Source organism: Puntigrus tetrazona, chromosome 22 (assembly GCF_018831695.1).
Source record: "Puntigrus tetrazona isolate hp1 chromosome 22, ASM1883169v1, whole genome shotgun sequence".
Taxonomy (NCBI): Eukaryota; Metazoa; Chordata; class Actinopteri; order Cypriniformes; family Cyprinidae; genus Puntigrus; species Puntigrus tetrazona.
In genome coordinates, this window is record NC_056720.1 from 7,635,159 (window position 1) to 7,659,332 (window position 24,174).

The window sequence follows — 24,174 nt, forward strand, 5'->3', positions numbered from 1 at the left end:
AGGAACAGCATGCAGCATTTGGGGAATAAAGGGGGTAAAAGCCTATGAAATTATTAAGCACTTTTACTGTAAACATTGTACCTATTCAAGTGTAGCTAAACGGATGTGCAACGATTTGGGGATAAGGGCTAATGCCTTAAAACGTTTTTTGTTAAACTACATTATTGGAATAACACAAACTATATGATGCAGTATATTTTGACTGGGTACGTATTTTACATGACATTGACACTAATAGTAAACCTCAGTAAGCATTTGCTATAGAATAATTTAGTAATTAAATAAAATAAAAAAACACCATAGTCGAGATTACTAAAGTATGGAGAAATGATGTAATGAGTTTATAGATACATTGTATATAATAAAAAAAAAACATTTATGGCAATTTTACATGCATTTTGCCAAAAGAAAAAGCACAGCACACAATGAATAATTATGTTATGCTTAGTTAAGAGGAAATAATTTAATTGCAAGATTTAAATAACAATAAAAGAAATCAAAATAAAAGAAAAACACTGATTTAAGATAAATTGAATTAAAAGCAAAAAAGAGATTGATTTAAAACAGTTTAAAATAAAAGAAACAAAGTAGCACAGTTCGGACGCAGCACAGTGCTCATTCTGTAAATGCACAATAAACAGATGAGTTTTGAGTCTGGATTTAGAAAGTGACTAATGTTTCATACATCTGATCTCTTCAGGAAGCTAAACAATGTAAAGACAGCATAATAACTTTAAAAGCAGATTCTCCTTAATTAGGTGTGAACCTTTGGTATTTCTAACTGAAGAAATCCTAGTGATCTGAGTGGTCTGTTGTGTGTATCATAGTGATCATATGAGCAACTGTATTTAGGTCCTAGTCCATTGAGTGATTTATAAACAACTTAAGTGCTTTAAAATCAATTTTAAATGTCAGATGGAAGCCAGTGTAAGGACCTGAGGACTGCTTTCATATGATGTTCTCTGATTTTTTGGTTCAGTCAGGATCCTGGCAGCAGCGTTCCAAATGAGCTGCAGCTGTCTGATGGTCTTTTTGGGAAGGCCAGTGAGGAGACCATTACAACAAGTCCACCCTGTTGATGGTGATGAAGGCATGGACTAGTTTCTTCCAGGTCTTGCCTGGGCAAAGAAAGCATCTTATTCTTGCAATATTTTTAGGTGGTAACGCTGAGTTTAGTCCTGCTTTGACATGACAGCTGAAAGCTAATAACATAACCTCTACTGAAGAAAAAAATCACACCAAGATTCTTGATGTTGCCTTTTTGTTGTGTCAAATGTAATTCAGATTTACCTAATGAATATATTTCCAAGTCAAACCTCAGTTTTAGCTTTGTCTCATTTTGCATCCAACTGATAGGTTCATCAATGCACCAGTGAGTCAATGGGGCTGTAGTCATTTGGTTGATCTAGGTCCAGATCTCAACATAATTTCCGTTCCATTCTGTCTTGGCACAAGCAACGTAATCACCATCAAGTAACAACATGAAGATCCACATCACCGGTGGAATCAGACAAGATATGAGAGCTTTAGGCCAGTTCTGCCAATCATCATATCTGAAACTATCCATATCTTAGAGGCCTTTAAAATGTGGAACATTTTAACCAAGGCAAAAAAAGCTGGTCCAATGGAAATGGACATTGTATGTGAATTTTTGATCCATCACAAGCAGAAATCCAAGTAACAAAATGCAGAACCAATGGTGTGACAGAACCAAAGGCAGCAAAAACATTCAGGATTTCTCTTTGTTTCTGTAGCAATGACATCTTCTGAAATCTCTTGTAGTCTGTAGTCTGGTTTACAAGTTCTTTATATTCTGGACAGATTCCCTTTAATGAAGAAGATAACAATTATTATTAAACTCTGCAGAATAAATTAATTAGTTTTGAACATTCTGAGCAAGGAACATCTAACACAAGAATTCAGTATTTTGATAGACTTCGAAATGTCAATTGTTCTCTGTTTTCTTTTTCTTATCTCATTTATAGCCCAGATAACATAAAAAGGCAATATACGCTTTAACCTCAAGACCTTTCCTTTCATTTGCAGGAAATAAAGTCAATTCCGAGATAAATTCACAATTACCTTTTATTTATTCATTATATTTAAGTTTTAGTTTGTGATAGAAAAAAACTACAACAAAAGGCAGAATACTTGCAGTTGCAATTATGTTATTTCTTTCTCTCACCATTGTAAGAAAAAAGTACACAATGTACAATGTTTTAATGAGTATTGGCATGTCCTGATTTTGGACATTGGACACATTGGACACACAGTTGGACACATTCCTATCAGCATATTTTGTTGACCCTAGAATGACATTTAACCATATCTCTGCAACTAAACTTTACCCATGAGTAATGTTTAAAATCAGAGAGAATGATGGATAAATGACGCTGATATACAAGCACCATACACTGATTGTAAACCATAAACTTCATAAAAACTATAAACTGGTTCTTCAAACCTAATTGGTTAAACACAATGTCATTCCACGATCAACAAAGTTGGTTAGTTGGTTAGTTTAACAAAATGTAAACTCTCTCCACCCTCATGTTAACTTGATTACTGCACAGAGCATCAAAAAATACATTGCAATCATTTCAAAGACAAGATAATAGCCTTGGTGCTTTAATCGAAAAAAGCCCAAATCATGTCATAAAATCATAATGACCTACCTGCATCTAGTTTGGATTCACTTTAACGTTTGCAGCTTCCAGATTTGGCTTCAGAGAGCTCTATATATGTATCATATGTCATTTGTAAAACAGAAAACCCGCAAATTCTTTTCACAAGGGGCATAGATGGAGGCGTTGTGGGGGATGGTCTTCTGGGGCTAAGCCCAGAATATTTTTTATTCTCTGACTCTGCGTCATGGAACATTTGGCAGCGGTCACATTAGCTATGTCCCAAAGTGAATATTATTTAAAATTGAGCTTATATAAAATAATAATAATAAAACTATTACATCCATATTATTATTATATAACTTCATTGCAAGGGGTGGTGCTGTGATTCAGCCAATAAAAGCAGAAAATATCTGTGTGGTGCACAGGCCAAGAAATATATAAATATAAAAAAATCGAAATATGGCCAGGAAGTTTTGGACATATTAGGCGTACACTTGGCCGATGAATTTCTCGACTGAACGTTACAGTTCGGTCAGTCCAAACACAATCTGGAGCACTTCGGACTCCCTCCACCATTTCACCATTTTATGAGGAGATGTACATTTCTAAGACAGCAAATACATTGAGAGAAAAGAGAGAACACAGATGGGAGGAGGGAGTAAGACAGAAGAAAATGAGTTTGAAGCAGGGAGAGACTGCAGAGGGGAAAATCTGAAAAGCATCTGACATTATAAGTAGTGACGTTAGTAGTTTAACTACATTACTCAATAGCGTAGCTTCAATATTTTTTGAATCAAATACTTTTTTCAGGAGCAAAGCTCTATTTTTGATAGTAGTGCATTAGAGTTAACAAAAGCTAATCATTCCAAAGCATTTCTGAAACCTGAGCTCAAATCAGAAAAAAACACAGCTCTCTGTTTTAGGATTGAGAGTCATTGGCTCAGCAAATTCATTATTTCTCAGTAAAGTCAATAAAATGCGGCATGTAGTTTGGTGCATCTCATTTCCTCTTTAGGAACCTTCTCACAGGACGTTCCTGAGTTTCGCATTTGGGAGCAAAGCATACCAATATTGGACTCTTCCCTTTGGCCTTGCACTCTCACCTGTACAACGTTTACAAAGTGTGCGGATGCTGCTCTGGATCCTTTGCATGATTAAAGTGTCACGCCAGTCAGTTACTCGGAGACCTGCTGCACCTCCACACCGAGAGAGGCCAGCTGAGAACATGGAAACACAATGTAAAATATTTAGAAAATCTTTGAAAATTTGTACACCACTTAAACAACCTGTTTTCAAATGGAGTGACCATTAATACACAAAGTCGTCAGATCACTGACAAGCTATGTAATATCATGTTAAGTATCGAAAAGGAAATGCCCTATAGTTAGAAGGAGAGATCCATGTACAAAATGTGCAGAGCATGGGTCCCCAGGACCAGAACTGAGTACCACCAGAATAAACAACACCACTAGAAATTGGGAAAACACTTGTTCACTCCACACTCTTGATTGATAATTCTTATGACACACATTTTCCAGCACTTTCTAATTCCTCAAGGTGGCAATAGTTCACAGTCATTGAATAGTACAACCCTTGAAAAGTCAAAAAAAGTCCTTTGTTACAAATATATTCATCAGTCTCAGGTAAATATTATACTATATGACTTTTTTCCAGATATTAATTTATCAGAATTTAAAAAAATTACATATAATAATATTAACATTTTATCTCTAATGTCAAAACAGAAATGTATCTTTCTACATTTTTTCAAAACAACTAATTTTGGAGATAATTTCTCAAGTATTATAATATTACTATAATATTCTGAAACAAGTGCTTAAACATTTAGTAATGCCAGCTGAATGTATGCAAATAATAATTGTGAATAAAATATTGGCTCATGTGATTTGAAATGATTTTAGTTTTAATTTCAAAAACTTACAATTTAATAAAAAAAAAAAGGGAAAAAATAAAAACAACATCCTAACATTTCCGGAATTTGGGTTGTGAATTGCTGGCTGACTCAGTGATCAGCAATGAAACAGTGGTTCTGTATAATTCCCTATAAATGATTCTTGTTTGAGCTAATTAGTTACAATTATATCACCAAAGAACCCTAGTGAATGTATAAAGAATGTCTTCTAAGTAAAGAGTATTTGCTGAATTTTTAGAGGGAGTATACTAATTTATGCTGTGCACTCTATAATTAAACAGCTACACTTTATTTTGAAGGCAGCGGCTATATGCACTAAGTGAAAATTGCATATTTTCTTAGCATAGATGCTATTTACATTAAGTGCAAATAGCAATGGATTCTATTTACACTAATTGAAAATAGCAGCATTATTTAGGTGCATCTTCTGCTATTTATACTACTTATTGCAAGTGGTAAATATCTGCACCTCAGTGCTGAAGTACATTATAAAACAGAATGTGATTTATTGAGTGTTAAAATGTTAATTTTAATTCCAATTATTAAATAGATCCATGTTTGACACCCTACACCCTAACTCTCCCCAATACTTGTTTCCTTAATTTTTATTGAAAATAAATGTTTTTCTGATGTGATTTGAAATTTAAAAAGGGAGAAACTATTTAGTTAAAAGGTGAATTCAAACCCTTTCGTTTCACTGAATCCTGCCTCCCACCTCCAGCTTTCTACTTTGGACCCACCAATGCCACTCTTTCAATCTACATCTCCCTCAAACCTTTCCGAATCGAAGATAGCGTTTGTCATAACGCTACTTTCTGGAAGGGCAGCTGTCTGGGGAACCACAGTTTGGGAGCAGAAGTGTCCTGGTTACACTTAGTTTCAATAATTTTCAGAAGAGGTAAAAAGGGTCTTTGATCAGCTGGCAGAGGTATGACAGGTTAATCATAGTGTCGCCGATTAATTGATTGAATTCTGCACCTTGGTGGCAGAGTGTCAATGTTTTTAGATGGACTGGCGGATTACATAAAGACGATATCTACTCGTTGAAGTTGTCTACATTGTTGGACGGCTTAGTCGATCTGGCTAGCTGGGTAGACACCAGACTGCACCAGCGAGACCAGCGAGAGTGCCGAGCTCCTGCGTCCAAATTACTGATCCATTTTTCTGCTTTTCCCTGCAATAAGGATACCTTGTCTACTGAACCAGAGCCCATGCATGGGCAGGTCTTGTCTTTCTGTGGAGGAGAAGCATAGACGGCACAATTAGTGTATATTGTGGAGTTGCTGGTCACATCGCTGCGCAGTGTCCAGTAAAAGCCAGAGCCCGTCAGTAGGTAAGAATTACTTTTTAAGACTCTGATCTTGCATACAGAGTCAAGGATCCCTGTTGCTCCCTCTGAGCCTACTGCTGTTCATGCTCTTAATGGTTGAGTGTGGTCCTCAGGCATCCTTGGCTGGAGCTCCATAATCCTCATATAAACTGGAATCAGAACTGTATTCTTTTTTGGAGTGAGATCTGTCAAGCTGCTTGTTTGTTGTCTGCCTGTCCGTCTGTGTCTCGTTCTGTGTTTCAGGATGTGCATATGGAGCTTTCAAACATGCCCAGTGAGTACCTCAACCTGAAGAGCTACCTCAACCTCAAGCTGCTTCTCTACCTCTGCATCGTCCCTATGACTGAGCTGTAGATTTATTACCAGCTACGTCTCTACCTAAGGGCAAATTGTATTCGCTTTCCCCTCCAGAAAGGCCATGGAGAAATATATTTCTGATTCTCTGGCAGCCAAGATCATTTGTCCATCTTCTTCACTGGTGGAAGGTTTTTTTTTCCATGAAGGGTCCCTTCGTCCTTGTATTGACTATCGAGGGTTAAATAATATCACGGTGAAGAATACATATCCTTTGCTGCTGATATTGTCTGCCTTCAAGCGTCTGCATGGTGCATCTTTTTTCACGAAATTGGACCTCCGCAACGCCTATCATTTGGTTAACATCAGGGAGGGAGGATAAATGGAAGACCAGGGGGCACTTTTATTATTGCGTTCTTCCCTTCGGGCTTTCCAACTCCCCAGCAGTCTTTCAAGCATTCATTAATGATGTGCCTGCAAGAGACCACACTCTTATAGATGATTACATCTGCTCTTTGAGCTTTTTAGCATCACCATAGTTACCAAGCACCTGACGAGCAATGAGCGCGGTCACAGGTGTAACTCATCTGCCTTGCCATGTTTGTGCTGGATTGTCGGATTGTTGTATCTCGTGTACAGTGTTCTCTGCCAGTCTTACTAGTTCCTGAACCTGCTGAGATAAATATTTTTTGGTTTCTTGGATGCTCAGACTAATTTCTTCTCATGACAAGTCCACTTGAAGCATTCCATTCCATTCCATTTTACTAACTAAAAGTAACTTTGTAACTACATGTCAACTAATTCTGCATTTTCATGTATAACTATAATTTGTTTACTGATGGCTTTTAAAAGCAAAGAATGTGTGATCATTTTGCCAATGTGACCAAACCTTAAAATTTGCTTTTCTAAAAACATAGGGGTCACATGGTTCTTGCTGTTCGTTGGTAAATATTCGGTATGCTTCCTGTTCACAAAAACAACAAGGTATTTGCTGAATGACTTTAAGAGCATGTCCTGTTGTGTCATAAGCAAGAAGGAAAAACAAGAGTAAGTAAAAACAGCAGGGTCTCCATTGGAGAATTTACATTTAATATTCAAGACTTCATGTTCAATGTATTATTCATTTCACAAAGTACTTGTTTTTTAAGCTGTTTTAGCAAGTTTATACTTCAGAAATGTGTGTGTGTGTGTGTATGTATGTGTGTGTATATATATATATATATATATATATATATATATATATATATATATATATATATATGTTTTTTTTCTGTCTCAAACTATTTTATTTGTGCATCGGTGAGCTTTAATTAGACATTTTTATTTTGATTAAAGATTTAATACAGTACAGAAACCCCACACATGTCCATATATAAGCTTCTCGTAGCTAAGTGTATATTTGGAACAGTTCATTGCTGAGATAATCTAAAGAGAGAATTTATGAGAGATGAGAGAGATAATTGAATTAAATTGAATTGAATTAAAATCCACACAAAACACCAGATACACACAAAACAATAGGGGTATTATTTCTGTACCTGAAAGTATCTAGCACAGAGGAGACTTTATGTGAGTTATTGCGTTTCATACTGGCCAAAATGCTTAGTACAGCAGCGTGTTAATTGCCTTATTTATGAGTTATGAATATATTTTAACACAACTTTCTTCCTTTGCCATCCTCTTAACATAAGCTCCTTTCTGATCTGCGAAACCACAAATGAGTTCATGTGGACCAACAAATTGTCACAAATCTCTCTGTAATGACACAAGTTCTGCAGAGCCTCCCGAAGGAGAAGTTCAGGTGCATGACTGATGACTGTGAAGATTAAACCATTACCGCTTAGTTTTTAATTCTACCACTGACTGACACCCAGGGATCACACCGGTCTCCCTTCTTGCATTTACCTGCTGGAAGCGGCTATTCTGCTCTAGCATGCTCTGTTTAAGGAGGACCCCGGTCGCTGTTTGAATCTGAGATGAGCCCTGGACAGTGACTACAGTCTGGGAAACACAACTGAATCAAAGAACTGCACAATTTGTTATTCAGATGATTTTAATGCAAACGTCTACAAAATCTATGCTATCAAACTTGAAAGAAAATGGTTTCTTTTCAGTTCATGGCCAAAAGTATTTGAGCAATTGTATGACAGTATAAAAAAATTATTTACATTTTTCAAGTTTGCCTTGAAAATAAATATATATATAAATGTGCTCTGACATTCATTCACAGCTTTACACTAATTCCTGCCACTGTAAGTCAATATTCTCTATTTCAGGGCCCCTTTCAGGTCTAGTTGAAGTTTCTGTTGTTTTTAAAATCCCGAAGGTCTTACAAAAATATGCTGTTGACAGTTCGCAAGTGGTTGTGTATTATTCATTTCCAGTAATTTAACTCACCGTTAATGTAAAACAGACTAGATTTAAGTATAACCGGGATTCTTTCTTCTTCAAAAATGTACATATTTCAAGCTTGCTGCATAATTTTGTGCGTAAAACAATTCGCCCCAAAATTGTGATTCTGTGTATATTTCCTGATTTGTAAGCACTCATTTTACATGCTGCTGAAATAAATAAATGATAACATTTTGAAAGTGAAATGCGTTTTGTTTCTCTGTAAGCATTTAGTACAACTTGATGCTTCACAGATGCAGTTTGGTAAGATTTATTATTATTACTGATGAACTGATCAAAAAGTAGGCTAATGTTCACATGTGTTTTACTACCATTAGTACTAGTATTATACTACTATTAGTACTACTAGTAATGTAGTAATAATTTTGTACTTTATCCAGTTTATCCAGTTTCCTCTTTTCTGATAATTTCTATAATGATGATAAAAAGACAAAACGACATTATGGAAATATGTTCAAACATTCATTCAATATCTGTTATTTCTTAAATATTATCGATGAACTGATCAAAAAGTAGGCTACTCTACACATGTGTTTTGCTACTATATAGTATAGTAATATAGTAGGCTAATAATTTAGTACTTTCTCTTCACAGCAAAATTCTGGAGTTGAAAAAATAGGAGTTAAGCAAAAAAGTGTGAAGGAATTCATCGTGAGGTAGGTAAAAGCTTAATATTTTATCAATATTTTGTGTCAGAAACACGTTTGGTTGTGCACTGTGGTGAATTTGGCGTTAACGTTACTCCTCCGTGTTTCCGAACATGTGGCAGTTTTGTGCTTTTTTGCTGATGTGAACCAGCTAGCATTAACTAACAATATTGTCATGTCCCTTTTTCTGAAAAAATCCCAAAATAAAAAATTAAGCCACTAATTAAGCAGGACTGTGCCTAATTAACCCATGGTATGGTGAGGACTATGAATATTTTGTATGCTCTGTCTCCACCATCAACACGGTGAAGTTGTTTCAGTATTTTGTGGTTATTGTGGTTATGTCCTCTTTGTTCAGAGCATTTCGGTGAGTAGTTCACTTAATAACCACCGTTCAAGTATAAATAGTTTGCCAAACAAAAAGCACTCATGGTATTCCAAAAGTACAAATTTCACACATTACGGTTGGGATATTGATTGAAAGAGACTGTTTCAAAATGTTTGAATAATGGAGGATATGGTTGATCTCCCAATATTTTGCTGCACCCTTCAGCCATTGCAAGGCCATGATTGACAACATAGTCCACAAGAGTGCTCTTTATTTCATCTGATATGCGCCTCTGTGCTTCTTCCTCTGTTTTGCCTCTGTACCCTTCCACCATGATTCTTTACTTCTCTTCTTCCTCTTGGCTGTTGACCCTATTCATTTTCTGGATGTTCATCCATCTTCTGAATTTGTAACTTTTGTGCTGTTCTCTTTCTAAAAATGCTTTCCAGATTCCAGATTCATGAGATGCACCCGCTATTTCAGCTGGTTTATAATCGGTTGATCTATATTCTCTTCATTACAGTAAGCTGACTTCGGCCCTTTTGTCTCCATCGAAGGCTCTTATTGGTGTGTGATAAATTTTGATTTCTAGTGTTTCTGAGATTGATGGATATATGTTTTATTTTAGTTTTTAAATAATTAATGTCTTACTTCAGAATGCACAAATTGCATTAAATACTTTGCTAAAAAGAAAAAAAAAAGAATCAAAATAAAAGTTAATATCTTAAGACTTGCTATTAAGTTTCAGTTTCAGCAGTAACTCATCAATCATGTCGTTCCATATACATTTTGACAGAAAAAACTGAAGTGGTATTTCAAAAAGAAGGAAAAACTAGTGGAAAAATGGGACGCTATACACTTCTGGTTCAATTCCCACAGTTTCCAACAAACAAACAGAGAACACTGCAGAACAAAATAATAAAAAATGCCAAAGTTATGATGTATTACAAGAATAATAAATGTATTTAAAAAACTAAACACGAAGAGACTACACAAAGCAGCTTATGTGAAATTTAAATAGCCTATTCACCAATATGTAAAAACAGCAACTTTTATAGTTAATATAATTATAGTTAATATGTTTTCTGCCAAAACATAAGATATCTGTAAAGTGTTAATAACTGTGTTAAATTATGGTGATGAACTGACAAGCCAATTAGCGTTTTCCAACAAATCTCCTTGTCAAGGCTCTTTTCAGCCAACATCCAGACCCTTCAATGTTCTCCTATCACACGACTGTATAACTATTCTGTGTCAAGTAAAAGGTTCAACCCCATGACCCCTTTAAAATACTATTACCAGAGCCAAATTTAGAGAGCCATTTAAAAATTGTCAAACAAACAAACTAAAAAAAAAATCATAAATATATGTTAATGCAGACAAACTATAATAAACAAGCTCAATAGTCCTAATGACAGGAAATAGACAGGGGTGTCAAGCTCCTGGAGGGCTTCAGCCCTAGTTTAACACAACAGGTTATCAAGTTCTTTAAGCTTATTCAAAAACTGCACGTGTTGCAGCAACTGAACTCTGCAGGAGTGTGGCCCCGCAGAGTGGCCCTCCTTGCTCTTTCTACATAATTTCCTCGTGCATTTTTTTGCTTTCTTCGAATTTACATAAACAATGTTAAGCAAAAACAAGACCTGCAGGTGCACAGCAGACGATTAATGTTATTATAGTATTCCAGAATTCACAGCGTGGGCGTGAACATTTTAATTTGCTCAAAATGTCTGGTGAAATCGACAGAAGGTTCGCTGGAACATATTTGAAAAAAGCTGTTTTAGCCAGTTGGCTCTTAAATACACAAGTATATCACATCATTCAATCGTATTCTAATTGTTATAAAGAAATGTATACTTGTAACTTATTTTTGGATATCGTCTTTACACATATCAGTAAATTTACTTAAAATTAATTCAATTAAATTCAAAGTTAATGCAAAACCAGGGTGTCCTCCACATGTCTTAGGCATGTTCCTGCACGGCGTGACACTTTAATCACGCAAAGCGGACTTCCCCTCAGGGAAATACCACTGTAGGCGCCTCATGTACAGTAGGCCAAAGGGTACGACGTTGGACGCAGCTGCCTTAAGGCCCAGCAGTCTCTGAAACTGTTAGATTTAAAGACAAATAACTTAAACATAATCCAAACATGGGATATCTAACCAGGGTTTGTTCACTTTTATCTATACTGCTTGCTGTAATTAAATGGTCTTAGCAAAAATCTAACTTTTTTTAATGTAAGAGAGTGATCAGGTGTATGAAACGAAGAGTATGAATGTGATGCAATGGCTAAAATTCTATTCATTTTCAAGTACAAGGTGGTATTTTGCATTTGGGAAGTGACTGTACTCCGGAGTACAGAGTTTGCTTGTAATGAGGATGCGGGAGCTGACGTACAAGCCATTTTTTTCAGATGTTTATTATAATGGGAAGCAGCAATAATCATAAATGATAAGACAGGCAGTGGGTCAATAACAAAGAGGCAGTCCGATCTTTCGACAAACACAGGGATAATCCAAGAGACAAGAGAAACAAGGCAGGCAGTGAGTCTAAACCAGAAAGGCAGTCCAATCATAGCAATGTGTCCAATGGGCAGGTTCGTGAATCGAGGGTCAAAGAAACAGGCAGAGATCATACAGATGGTAACAGTCAAGATTAGAACAGAGAAGACTTGGTAAGGCAGGTAAACTGGCAATACTGGGTCTGAGAAGGGCTTCTGGGTATAAAGCCCCAAACAGGAAATGACTGTAGAAGAAAGCCGAGGGAGTGGAGTACTGCTAGTACTCCGGTGAGGGCCCCCTCTGCTGGCTAGCCCAGCTACCACAAAATTGAATATGCACCTGTGTTGTTATGATTTTATATGCATGATTTGTTTGATATACTGCATGATGTTATGAGTATAATCCAGTAGTATGAGGTTATCAATGAATGATACAAAGAGAAAATTAAGTTTGTTACATGAAACGGAAGCGTTTCTGGATCTGCAATTGTACATTGTAGTTTTGCTATCACTTTAACTGTAGTCGCAAATATTCTTTATATTATACAATGCATTATAAAGTGCATTACAAATGCATAATTAGTGCATTAAATATTCATCTTTAAGTTCATATTTTGAGTCACTATGTGAGAGTATATGTTTAGAAGCTGTTTAAATAATGATATAAAATGTATTTCACATTTGGGTCTGTATGGCTGGAGGTGGTGCCAGTGAGAACTTGAAGCTGTAAATTAACCTGTTGTCCGCTGATGTCTTCCCTGTGTGTATTTAGTGGCTCGGAGGGTGGTGGCACTCTTCGTCCACAGAAGCATAACAGTTCATAACAGCAGCAGTCACATTTTCCACTGATGCAGCAGACCAAGACACATACCAAGACAATTGCCAAGGCACTGAAGACAGTGATGCAAACATATCTCAAAAACTGAAAGAAAAAAACAACAAAAGATATAACAGAGTAATAATAGAGTAATTACACAAACACACACACACACACACACACACACACACACAGGGGTTAAATTGTAATTTATATAGTAAAATGATGCTAAGACATGGAAATGATCTGCCGTTTTCATACTACTGATTACTATATTTATTTGTTTGGCCAGTGTTATTGTTGTTATTTTGCTGTTGTAAGACCTTTAAAATAATAGAAATCATTTGATGAAGTGAAATATAACTGCCTCAAACTACGTTCTCCATGCAGTTCCCTGAAAATAATTGCAAATCTTAGAACATTCATCAGCCAATCAGATTCAAGCATTCAACAGCCAAACAGTATAAATCTAACTAAACTGACAAGCTCTAGTAATAAATGATAATTACCTGAGACAATCCAATAAAGGCAAGAAAATCCTCAAAAGAGATGAGATCATCAAAAAGTGGTTTACACCAAGACCAATTTCAAACCGTATCAAAAACATAATCTCCTTGCCAGAATGTGTTGGCACAAGCAAGGTGTTTACCATCAAGTAACAACAAGAAGATCCACATCACGGGTGGAATCAGAAGATATGAGAGCTTTGGGCTAGTTTTGCTGAGTATCAACGTCTACTCCTTCAAGGCAATGAAACCATCCATGTCTGGAAGGCCTTAAACGGAGGACCATTAAAAAAACTAAAAAGAGCAGGTCCAATAAAGATGAATGCTGTTAGCAGTTTATTAAAAAAAGGGTCCTCATGGGCACATGAAGTGATGATCGATCAGTGCCTCCAATCCGATTAACAAAAAGCTCAATGGAAAAGTGCTGAAAACAACAGATTTCAGGAATTTAGATGTAGTTTCTTCAAAAGATCTTGTGGCAACGGCATCTTATGAGGGAAGTTTGACGATGCTTCTTTTGACAATGATCTCTTGTATTCCGTAATCCGGTGCACAGGGTCTTTATTTGGTTGACAGATCCCCCTTAAAGAAGACGTAATTAACGTAATTATCCAATTGTATTTATTATTGTAGATACTATGAGGTTAATAGAAATGCGTGTTTTAAAGAGGACATCAGAATTGAAATTGTTGTACTTTTACAGTACTACAAGAAGTTTGCATAAATGTCTTAGCTGTGTGGGGACACAACCGCTCTACAATGATAAATACTTCCAGAATGACGTTAATAAATTGATGAATAACACACATCAAGTGTACATCTTTGTATAAAATAGGCCTACCTTAGTCACTTTCACTGTATGCTTCTGTCAAAGTCTGCTGCACCAAAGTCCTTTGGAATGGCTGGACGCAATAAAAACTTTCACAAAACTCCACCTCTTTGCAGAATACGGTTGTCAGTCCTTTATTTGGGATTGACAACCGTATTTTCTTTAAAGGTCTGAGTCTCGTTCACACAGCAGCTTCCAGGTGCGTTTCGAATTTTGTCTGTATGAAAGTGCAATGGGAGTCAAGAAACAGCAACCAAAGTAATATCAAAGACGTCGGTAAAAAAGTCTTGGCACTTCCCGATTTAGTCCAATTTAACTGCAAGTTCTTTCTTCAAACCTTCATTAATCGACGGCAGCTTGGGAAACTCAAAATATGTTTATTATCTCTTTGACAAGATGTACGTAATGCTAGCAAACAACAGGAAGCAGCATTTGAATCTTTGCAAATGTTCTGATATGGAGTACATTTTTGTAATTATCTAAAACAAAGCTTTCATGAATTCTACTTTTGGTTTAATATTTGCAATAAATATTGAAACTGAATGTTGTTACTGTGTGTGTGTGTGTGCGTGTGTGTATGTGTGTGTGTGTATGTTTCTTAAAGGGATAGTTCACCCATGGAAATGAAAATTTTAGTTCCAAACCTGTATGAATTTCTTTCTGCCAAACACAAAGGAAGATATTTTGAAGGGCAGTTTTGGGTCACCATTGACTTCGATAGCAGCAAAAGAATAATATAGAAGTCAATGTTGACCAAAAACAGCCTGGTTACAAAATATCTTCCTTTGTATTCGGCAAAACAAAAAAAGTCATACAGGTTCGGAGCCACTCGGGATGACTAAATGACGATGGAATTTTCATTTTTGGGTGAATTATGTTTGGGCCAATATTTTGGTAACACAGTCTAAAAACAGTGAATATCAACGTCATCTGTTGTCTGTATCGGACGTCAATTTAACATTGACATAAGACGTTGAATTTATGTTGAATTTTGTGCCTGCTGGGATGGCTCTTTCAAAAAGTTCCCAAGAGCTGATGCTATTTCATGTCACGGTTTAATTTCTTGTGTCCTGCTGGTTGCTCATCTCCATTGAGTTAGTGGGCCTCTGGTTCTGTGGTTCTGTGGTTCTACTTCTGCAGCAGTCACAGCACACAGCTACGGTTATTATAATGATGCTCAACAAAGCAGCCAGACCATAACCTGCAGTCTTGAGATTAAACAAAGAAGAACATCTAAATAAACAATATATGCAATTATTTCATATACATATGTTGAGTATATTTGCACCTTTAAATTATTAGAATATTTAAATACAATTAAATTCAAGCCGCAGTTTTTAAAGTCTTTGCTGACGATCAACCGAAATGCAATGAAACAACCTAAACATTAAGCATATTCCAATAGTTTGAAGCTTTTTTAATAAATTCTGAAAGAAAATATGATAAAATCGTATGACAATTACCTTTGATATAGAAATGAACGTTTGTGCTGTGCCATAATAAGTCTCGACCATAGTCAAATTGTAGGGTTTGCACCAATTGAAACATTTTTCTTTTTCACAGGTATATTGTCCATCCCAGAATGTTAGTCCACATGCAAGATAATCGCCATCAATGAAAAATATACAGATCCAGACAAGAGCTGGAATAAAACTTGAAAAGAAAGCTTTACGACGATTTGTATCTTCAGAAGGCATTATAAATAAGACCATTACAACTGTAGCAAAGATGGCGGGAGTAATGCAAATAAAAGCTGATATAATTTTATTCCACAAAAGCATGCACGGGCACACAAATTTTGCATCCATAATTGCCTGCAAACCAATTAACAAAAAGCTTAGTGCAATTGAAGTCACAATGCTCATCTTGGCCAGATGGCCCTGAAATAGGCTTAAAAACGGAAAAGGCATCTTTGGAGGTCTGTGCACAGTAAGTTTGTCTGATGACCTTGTTGGTTTCCCTGGTTTGGGATGTATTTGGTTTGGACCAGAAGAACAAATACAGAGAAAGAGAAAGAGAGAGAGAGAGAGAAAGAGAGAAAGAGAGAGAGAGAGAGAGAGAGAGAGAGAGAGAGAGAGAGAGAGAGAGAAAGAGTATGGTCAAATCCCTGTAATCAATCTTCAGTAATATTAGCACACTTACTTTGAAGGGGACAGGTTAAGTTCACTTTTTTCAATATTCTCTCATTAAAGAAAAGGAGGTTACTCCCTCAACATAGGATTGCTGCTACAATAAGATTATTTTGTGGCTATATCGCACATTCCCACAAGTGAATCGTGGTCTAACAACTAAACCTGTCCCCTCCTAACAAACATAGCGTTAACAATTTGAACAACAAAACAAAACATTCTTAAAGCAATATCAAAAACCAACAATTTTACAATATTAAAATTTTAAATTACAATAACATTTACAGAAGTGAAAAATTAAATTACTATATATATATATATATATATATATATATAGAATCAGTCTTACCTTTTCTTTACTTTGTCTTGAGTTCATTCACAGCCTGGACCCTCCTTACAGTAGATGCAGCAGAGACTCGTGAGCCTAGATGTTTTTATATCTATGATAAAGCATGATCAAAGCTAACATATCGCATTGTGATTGGTTCTATAATTATGATATCTAAGCAGCTCTTCTGTTACTGTTTCCCCCTACTCATATCCTCTTTCTCAGAACCCCAGAACATCTCATCCACTTCAAATGCCCAGAAGTTCTCACGTAACAAGTTCTCCGTATCGCCTCTAAAGTTTACAGAAGCTGCGTTTCACAACAATGCCATCAAGGAACTATTTATGTTTCACCAAAAATATATCTATCTATCTATGAACATTTTGTACAGTGGAAATTTAAGTTTTGTCATCAGGCATCATTTGAGAACCAAAAATAAATCAGTTCATTAAATGTATCAAATCTGGATTATATTAAACACTGCACCACACATGTAAAGATGCATTCAAACTGATACATTAGATTATTTATTATTTTACAGCAAATTTTTTTTCTTTTTCTCAAAATTCAGTTGATTTTCTTGATGTTATTTTTTTCACTATTTGCCAGCTTCTCACTTACCAAGAAGTAACTCAGAAACTCTTCAGATCAGCATTTCTAAAAGGGAAGCGAAAACACAGTTTAACGGATTAGGAGCCTCTCTGCTTCCCATTCTTTCTTGAAGTATTACTCAGCAACTAATTTTTCTCACCTCTCCTACAGAAACACCATCAGTCGTGTGACTTCAAACTTTTAATTAAACTTGGAATAAACTAATTTCTGCAACATATTGGATTTTTTATTTCGTGCTTTTATTTGGCAAAGATGCACGGAAATGAATATACATTTATAATGCTACAAAAATACAAGGCCCTTAATGGACTCGGCATGTCATGGACGTCCACATAGACTTATGTTCTCCTACATGGTTAAACATTTTTCAGTAAATAACCGGCAGCTTGCTTGGCAGCAAGTAACCTTTAAATTAACAGTATCTTACTGTTGGGTAAAATTACAGTTGGTTACTGTTTATTAAAAAACAGCAAAGAACGCTAATACAACATTACACCTTTTTTGCTTTCCCTCCCAACTTAGCTAATAGCTAGCTATATATATATATATATATATATATATATATATATATATATATATATATATATATATATATATATATATAACAACATTATAGAAAGGATTCGAATTTTAAGAGGACAAAGTGGTCATGGCAGAAATAAACTTAAAATATTCCCCAAATCCTCTATCTTACAGAACATTGGTACAAAATGAGAACAAACTCTAAAACAAAACCCAAAGCTTTTTGCATTTATATGTAAGACAATAAATGTTTATATGATAAATACATTGTTTTAACAACTCTAACAATTCATTCTCATAGGTCACGCAGGCAGTCTAGAGAACAAGTTTTGAAAGTTTTGAAAATAAATGAATACCTAAAAAAAAAAAATCTCATTTATAAAAGTCTGCATAGATTTAATTTAGTAAGTGTACGTAGGCACCAAAGCTCAAGTGTGTATATGAAAATGAATAACATAAAACTGCATCAGCCTGCTAAAACATTAAACAAACATTTAAATAGCTTTAAAAATTTCATAAACAAAATTTAAAAAAAATTGGAAAAATTTTAAACTTTTGAATTTCAGCATTGAAAAAGAGCCAGAAGGCAAACACGATTTCAATGTTTCGCTCTTGAGCATATCTATAATGTTTGATGATTATACTTTCACGCTTTATTAACAATTAATTTTCATTAAATTAGGTTATTTAGGAGTTAGCTGTGGTTCATAGGATCATTTAGAAAGTGTAAGTAAATGATTAATAAATTATTTAAATGTACATTTGTAAATCATATTAGTTAGACACATGATAATAGTTGCTCAGTGTTTTAATAAATGCTTTATTAACACATATTCCTGCTGTAATTCATGATTAAGTCAAGTAGTAATAAAACATTTAGCAGTTTAACAGCCCTCTGTCATCTGTAAAATATATGCTTATAAATCAATAACAAGGCATTTATAGAAGTGCTTATAAACTACTTACTAATGACTATTAATGTTGGGACAATGCTTTATAAAGGATGCACTGACAATATACTAATGCTAAGCTAATGATTATTAGAGTGCAGTTATTATAAAGTGTTAGCCGGAAAAGTATGCAACGCTCAAAGTATTTTATTATGAAAATCTCAAATTCAGCATTTTTCACATTTTGCCTATAGCTCAAAAAATCCCTGTGCGTTCCGGCTCTTTTTGCTAGAACGGGTCCCAAATGATGTAAAATCCAGACAGGTAAAAGTGACACATTTTTTGTAAAACTGGTTTAAGACAGACTGTTATGAATCAGTGTTTTTGAGAGAATCTATTGCATAAACGATTCAGTGAAAAACGATTCATTTGTCACCTAACAATGTAAAGCAATGTAATTTCTCTTTTTGTAGTGCATTCATTATATTTGCCATTTTCAAATAGATAGATAGATAGACAGATAGACAGATAGACAGATAGATAGATAGATAGATAGATAGATAGATAGATACAGATAGACAGATAGATAGATAGACAGATACTTGTAGACAGAATGTACAAATGGCTGTGCATGCTCTTATGAAAAAGAAGGTGGATATGGACAGAAAAGAATATAATTGTTATAAAGAGAAGGCAAAATTTGTGCATATATTTGTCTAGCCTTCTAGGGCTGGTTTCAGTTCTTCACCCGAAAAAAGAGCATCATCTCAATGTGTATGCGTAAAAGAGGAAGTACCTAAAGTATGTTTGAGATTTAACATGACTTAAAATAATGTGAACGCTTTGTTACTGGAAGATAACATTTGATATAGTTAGTAACACCGTTGCCCAAGACCTTTTCTCGTATCCTCTTTATCAGAACCTCTGAACTTCAATTACCCAGAAGTCCTCACATATCAAGCTCTTTTCCTCCCACCCGTACCATAACTCACACAGACACACACACACACACACACACACACACACCTCTAATACAGCGGTTTTCAAACCACTGCTTTAATACATCCTTGCAATGTTTTTGAGATGATAGTATGCTGATTTTACTGCAGATTTTTAGAAGAGGCCTATGGATGAAATCCCTTTTTGCGTATTTGTGTGTATCTGAATCAATGCAGTTATGGAAAGAAGAGTGGGCCAAAACTCTCCTACAACAACTGCGTACAAGATGCTCGAAGTAACTACTAAAGCAACCCATTGCTTAATCATTGAGTGTCTTTTTAAAATAAGTAACGTCAGTTACTTTAATTCCCACGTATTGACTGACAGTTTAAGTGTAGATGTTCTGTGTGCACAACGTGAACATGATCTTCCTGTAGTTCAATACTAAATGTGAGCATGGATGTACTCATCTCATCTGCACAAAAAAACGGATTTATTATCAAAAGGAGTCAAATGCAAACTGAGAATATTATACAAATCTGCAATAACTAAATAGTGTTAAATTTGTTTTTAATCACATTTTATGAACCAATGTCATTGCTACCGACTTTTGATGTTGCAGTTCAAGCATAACAACAAAATGTTACACATTCGGGTTTCATTTTTGTTATTGCTGAATATAGTGTTTTTTCTCTTGTGTCATATTTGTCATGCAATTAGTTTCAGCTGCACCGTCTACTGTACAGAAACGAATTTACATTTCATATTTATTTCACTTTTGTTATGAAAAGGGCTTGTTTGCATTTGTAAGAGAATAGTTTCGTATGTTAAAAAGAAACAAGTAAGCCCTGTCCAGATTTAACAAAAAAAAAAACTTAAAGTAATATATTCAGCTTTATCCCACAGCAATTTGTACATATTTTTGACTTTGTTGCATCTGTACAAAATAAAAGCATCAACAACTTTCTGGTTGAAAAAAAAAATACATTATGGCATTGACTTTTTCCCTGCCTGCGATTTTTTTTTAAAAAGTTGCCAGCCACCGCCTTTCACGTTTGATGTATTTCAAAACGCGAAGATCAAAGAGTAACACTTAAATAATACACAATACAAGAGACAAAGCACACGCACAACATATTCAAGACGAGAATGGATGAAGACTAAAGACTTATATGGGGAAGATGCCTGAGGATGATTAACAAGACACACCTGAACATAATGAACAAGTCAACAGAACTAGGTCACAGGGGAAAAAAACACAGGAATAAGAAATATCAACAAAAGTCCAAAAGCATTTTTGATGATTTTCACCTAAACTTGATGGCCTTCAGAATATTTTCTGATTCAAATTTATTCTCTCTCTATGTTTATATTTTATCATCACTTGAATGCAGATAGGTTTCATCAGAAAAACAACATTTCAGACAAAAAAAAGCTTTTTTTCAAAGTACTGCATTTTCAAGCAAAATGCATTCAGATATCATATTCTTTCACCTGTAAATAATTATATGAATAACTGAAATTGCATTCAGTGAATAGAACAGATACACACAAACGCACACGTTTACACACACACACACACACACACAAACTCACGTAAATACATATATTAACACACGCACATATATATGTACACACATACTCTATTTTTTTTTATAGATCACTCACAAACACGTACATACATATTCATATTGCTGAGTTCATGACTTGACAGAGACATTTCTGAGTCTGTAAAGGCAGCTCCATCACTGACTAGCCTACTTTGTCCCAATCAGATTCAAATTGGTCAAAACTTGCATGATCTTCATTGTCTCTGATCTTTCTGTATATGAAGATCACCGATTTTTCAAGAGCCGGTAAGTCTCATAACTCATTCAGGACATGCGCTAGGGCTTTCCTTACCGTAATACACCTAGAAGAGCGATTGCCTTAAAAACTCGTCTTTGGCAGGGAAGCATTGTAACCTAACTGACGAGATATCTCATCGATGAAGGGCAAAGAGTTAAAAAAAAAAGGAAAAGTTCATAATACCGCACATTATGTGTATCAATACTGTGGTGAATCAAATCTGATAGATCAGCCTCATTTTGAATCTCTACGATAGATTTACACCACAACCTCCTGATCCAGGTCCATAGAACTAAAGCTTCACGCCGGTTCTGCAGAGTATCATCATTTCTCTCAAAGAGAAAAGAGGGCTTGACAAAAGGGGTAAATCTGATTACACAGGCAAAAGTCCAGGCAAGTTGCAAACGTAGTCCAAATATAATCCAAAACACGCAGATTATCAGGTGACAGTCAATCACAAGACAAGACAAAATTTGACTGTGAATAAATGCTAAACAGTCCATGGCTTATACATTGTGTTTGACTGGCTGCAGCTGTTTGTGTAATCGCTGCAATGGATGATGGGAAATGTAGTCCATGATATAGTGTAACAGTCTGTCTAGTGTGAGAGTCAATGTGGTGGATAATGACCGAATGCAAAACATGGAAAGTGAATCAAAGGAATCCTGGTCCTGCTGCTGGGCTGTTGCCTGCATGTCTATGGTCCTGTCCGGCTCCATGCCAAACCTCTTTGTATTATTTGAGTCATTAAGCTGTTAAATCATTTGTATGGCAACAAAGCTCTAAAATATCACAACTGTACATGATTGCTGACTAGTGTGTAAAATATATTTACACTCGTAATGTTCTTCATGTTTGGCCACATCCGTGATCAAACCTCACCATTAGCATCTTACTGAATGTGCGTCAGACTGGGCAAACATAAAAATTTATGCCAGTTTGTGAAATATGATCGAAACTTAAACAGCATTGCTAGCAGTCTTGAGTCGTTTACTTGTTTATAATATCTCTCTCTCTCTGGCTTTTGTGATTTTGTAGATCAGACGGTGTCCTTGCGCCATCAGCAATTAGTGTGCAGATAGAAGTTTAACTTTTTATCTTTCTTTAAAAAACAAATCGCAAAATTCTAACCTATCACTGAAGTAAAACAACTGAAAGTGGGGAGAAAATAAATGTTTTCTCCGCATGGATGTTGGCTGCAATTATTGACACCCGAGGAAATTATTATGAGCAAAACATCTCTGAAGTATATTCCAAATTCATATATAAATTTTTACCATACCAGATAGACTAGAAGCATGACATTTCCCAGCTATGGAGGGCACTGTATATCATATATACGCAATCACTGAAAGGCCCATCCAGAAATTGGTGGTGCTTCTTGAAAAAGAGTGACATATATTGGCTTGGGTGATACCCTCACATCATACCGAATAATTATGTTCAAAATGCTTTCTAGTCATTACATGCATTAATGCAACTGAAAGGCTGTCATATTAAGGTTCAAAATTATGTTCTGGTTCATTTTCAGTTCGTTATGTTCATTCATTATACTATGATTAGTGGGAATATAACATTTATGGTGTATGGTATGCTTTGATTTTTATCTAGTATCCTTTCTTAGCACCCGCCATCAACGTGAATGCAACCCATTAAATGGTATTGGAAAACAGTAAACGCAAAATTGCCCCAGTACTTTAGTACTGCACTTTTAGTTCTGGAACTAAAGCAGTGCAAAACGCTCTTATAAAAGCTTTAATGCAAGTTCTACCAGGAAAATTAATAAATAAACACATAATAAAATGGCCAATCGTCATCCTACATGTATATAAGCTCTTTACTCACCTTTCCCTGTGTTAGCAGATACTGGTGCTGTTGTTCCCCTCCATCATCCTCTACACCACCAGGTTGACCCCGCATGAGGTGATAGGCTCCACTCCTGCCTACATCTTTGTCATTACTAGTTGGACTCTACGACTACAGATTCAAGCTACCATGGCCATGCCATTTTATTGTTAAATAAGTATTTTGAGTCCTAATTTCATCTCACAAGTCTTTCTAGTAGAACTATCTACAAAGTTACCAATCCTGATCAAAAACATCATTTTGTTAGGATCTCTTAATGGATGCACAAATGTGTTGGAGCAGGGTTGAAGCCGAACTTTGCAGGAAGGTAGACCTCAGCTGGTCTAATAACAATGTTTATCCAGCTGGTCCTCGAAATCCATAAAGAACATGGCAGCTGATAGCAGAACAAATGCTAAACGATTATTAAGACTATTGCTTAAAGGTTCCTTTGAGAAATCTATAAGAATTCTCTGCAAATAAGCTTGCACTGGCACTTTACGAATCCACTTATGGTTGGCCTGAAGGCCCCCAGCGGGCTGCCAGTGCAGGGCCTCTGAGACTTTGCTCACTGGCAAAACATTGGCCCTTTAGCGCTGACCCTGCACTGGAAGCCCTCATTAGGCCCACACTATTAATCTACAACATTAAATCTGTTTAACTATAAAGACTTTTAAGCTACTAGTAGTTATGTGGTAGCTGCATCTATTTCAGATGTATAATCACTGTTTTTCCCCAAAGACAGTTATAATACATCTGAAATATATGCAGCCACCACATGACTACTATTGTCAAAAATGTACAGTAGACAAAGGGATTTCAAATCAATGGATTTA

The 24,174-nt window shown here is 35.6% G+C and overlaps 1 long non-coding RNA gene across 1 annotated transcript; it reads right to left on the reverse strand.

Annotated features, from left to right (window-relative positions):
* Positions 1-11,952: 11,952 nt before the first annotated feature.
* LOC122328071 lies at positions 11,953-17,016 on the reverse strand. The gene is made up of 5 exons (XR_006247773.1): positions 16,704-17,016; positions 15,689-16,185; positions 14,238-15,433; positions 13,400-13,978; positions 11,953-12,995 (listed from the first exon to the last, which is right to left on the reverse strand). It is a non-coding gene; the product is annotated as an uncharacterized LOC122328071 (long non-coding RNA).
* Positions 17,017-24,174: the final 7,158 nt, after the last annotated feature.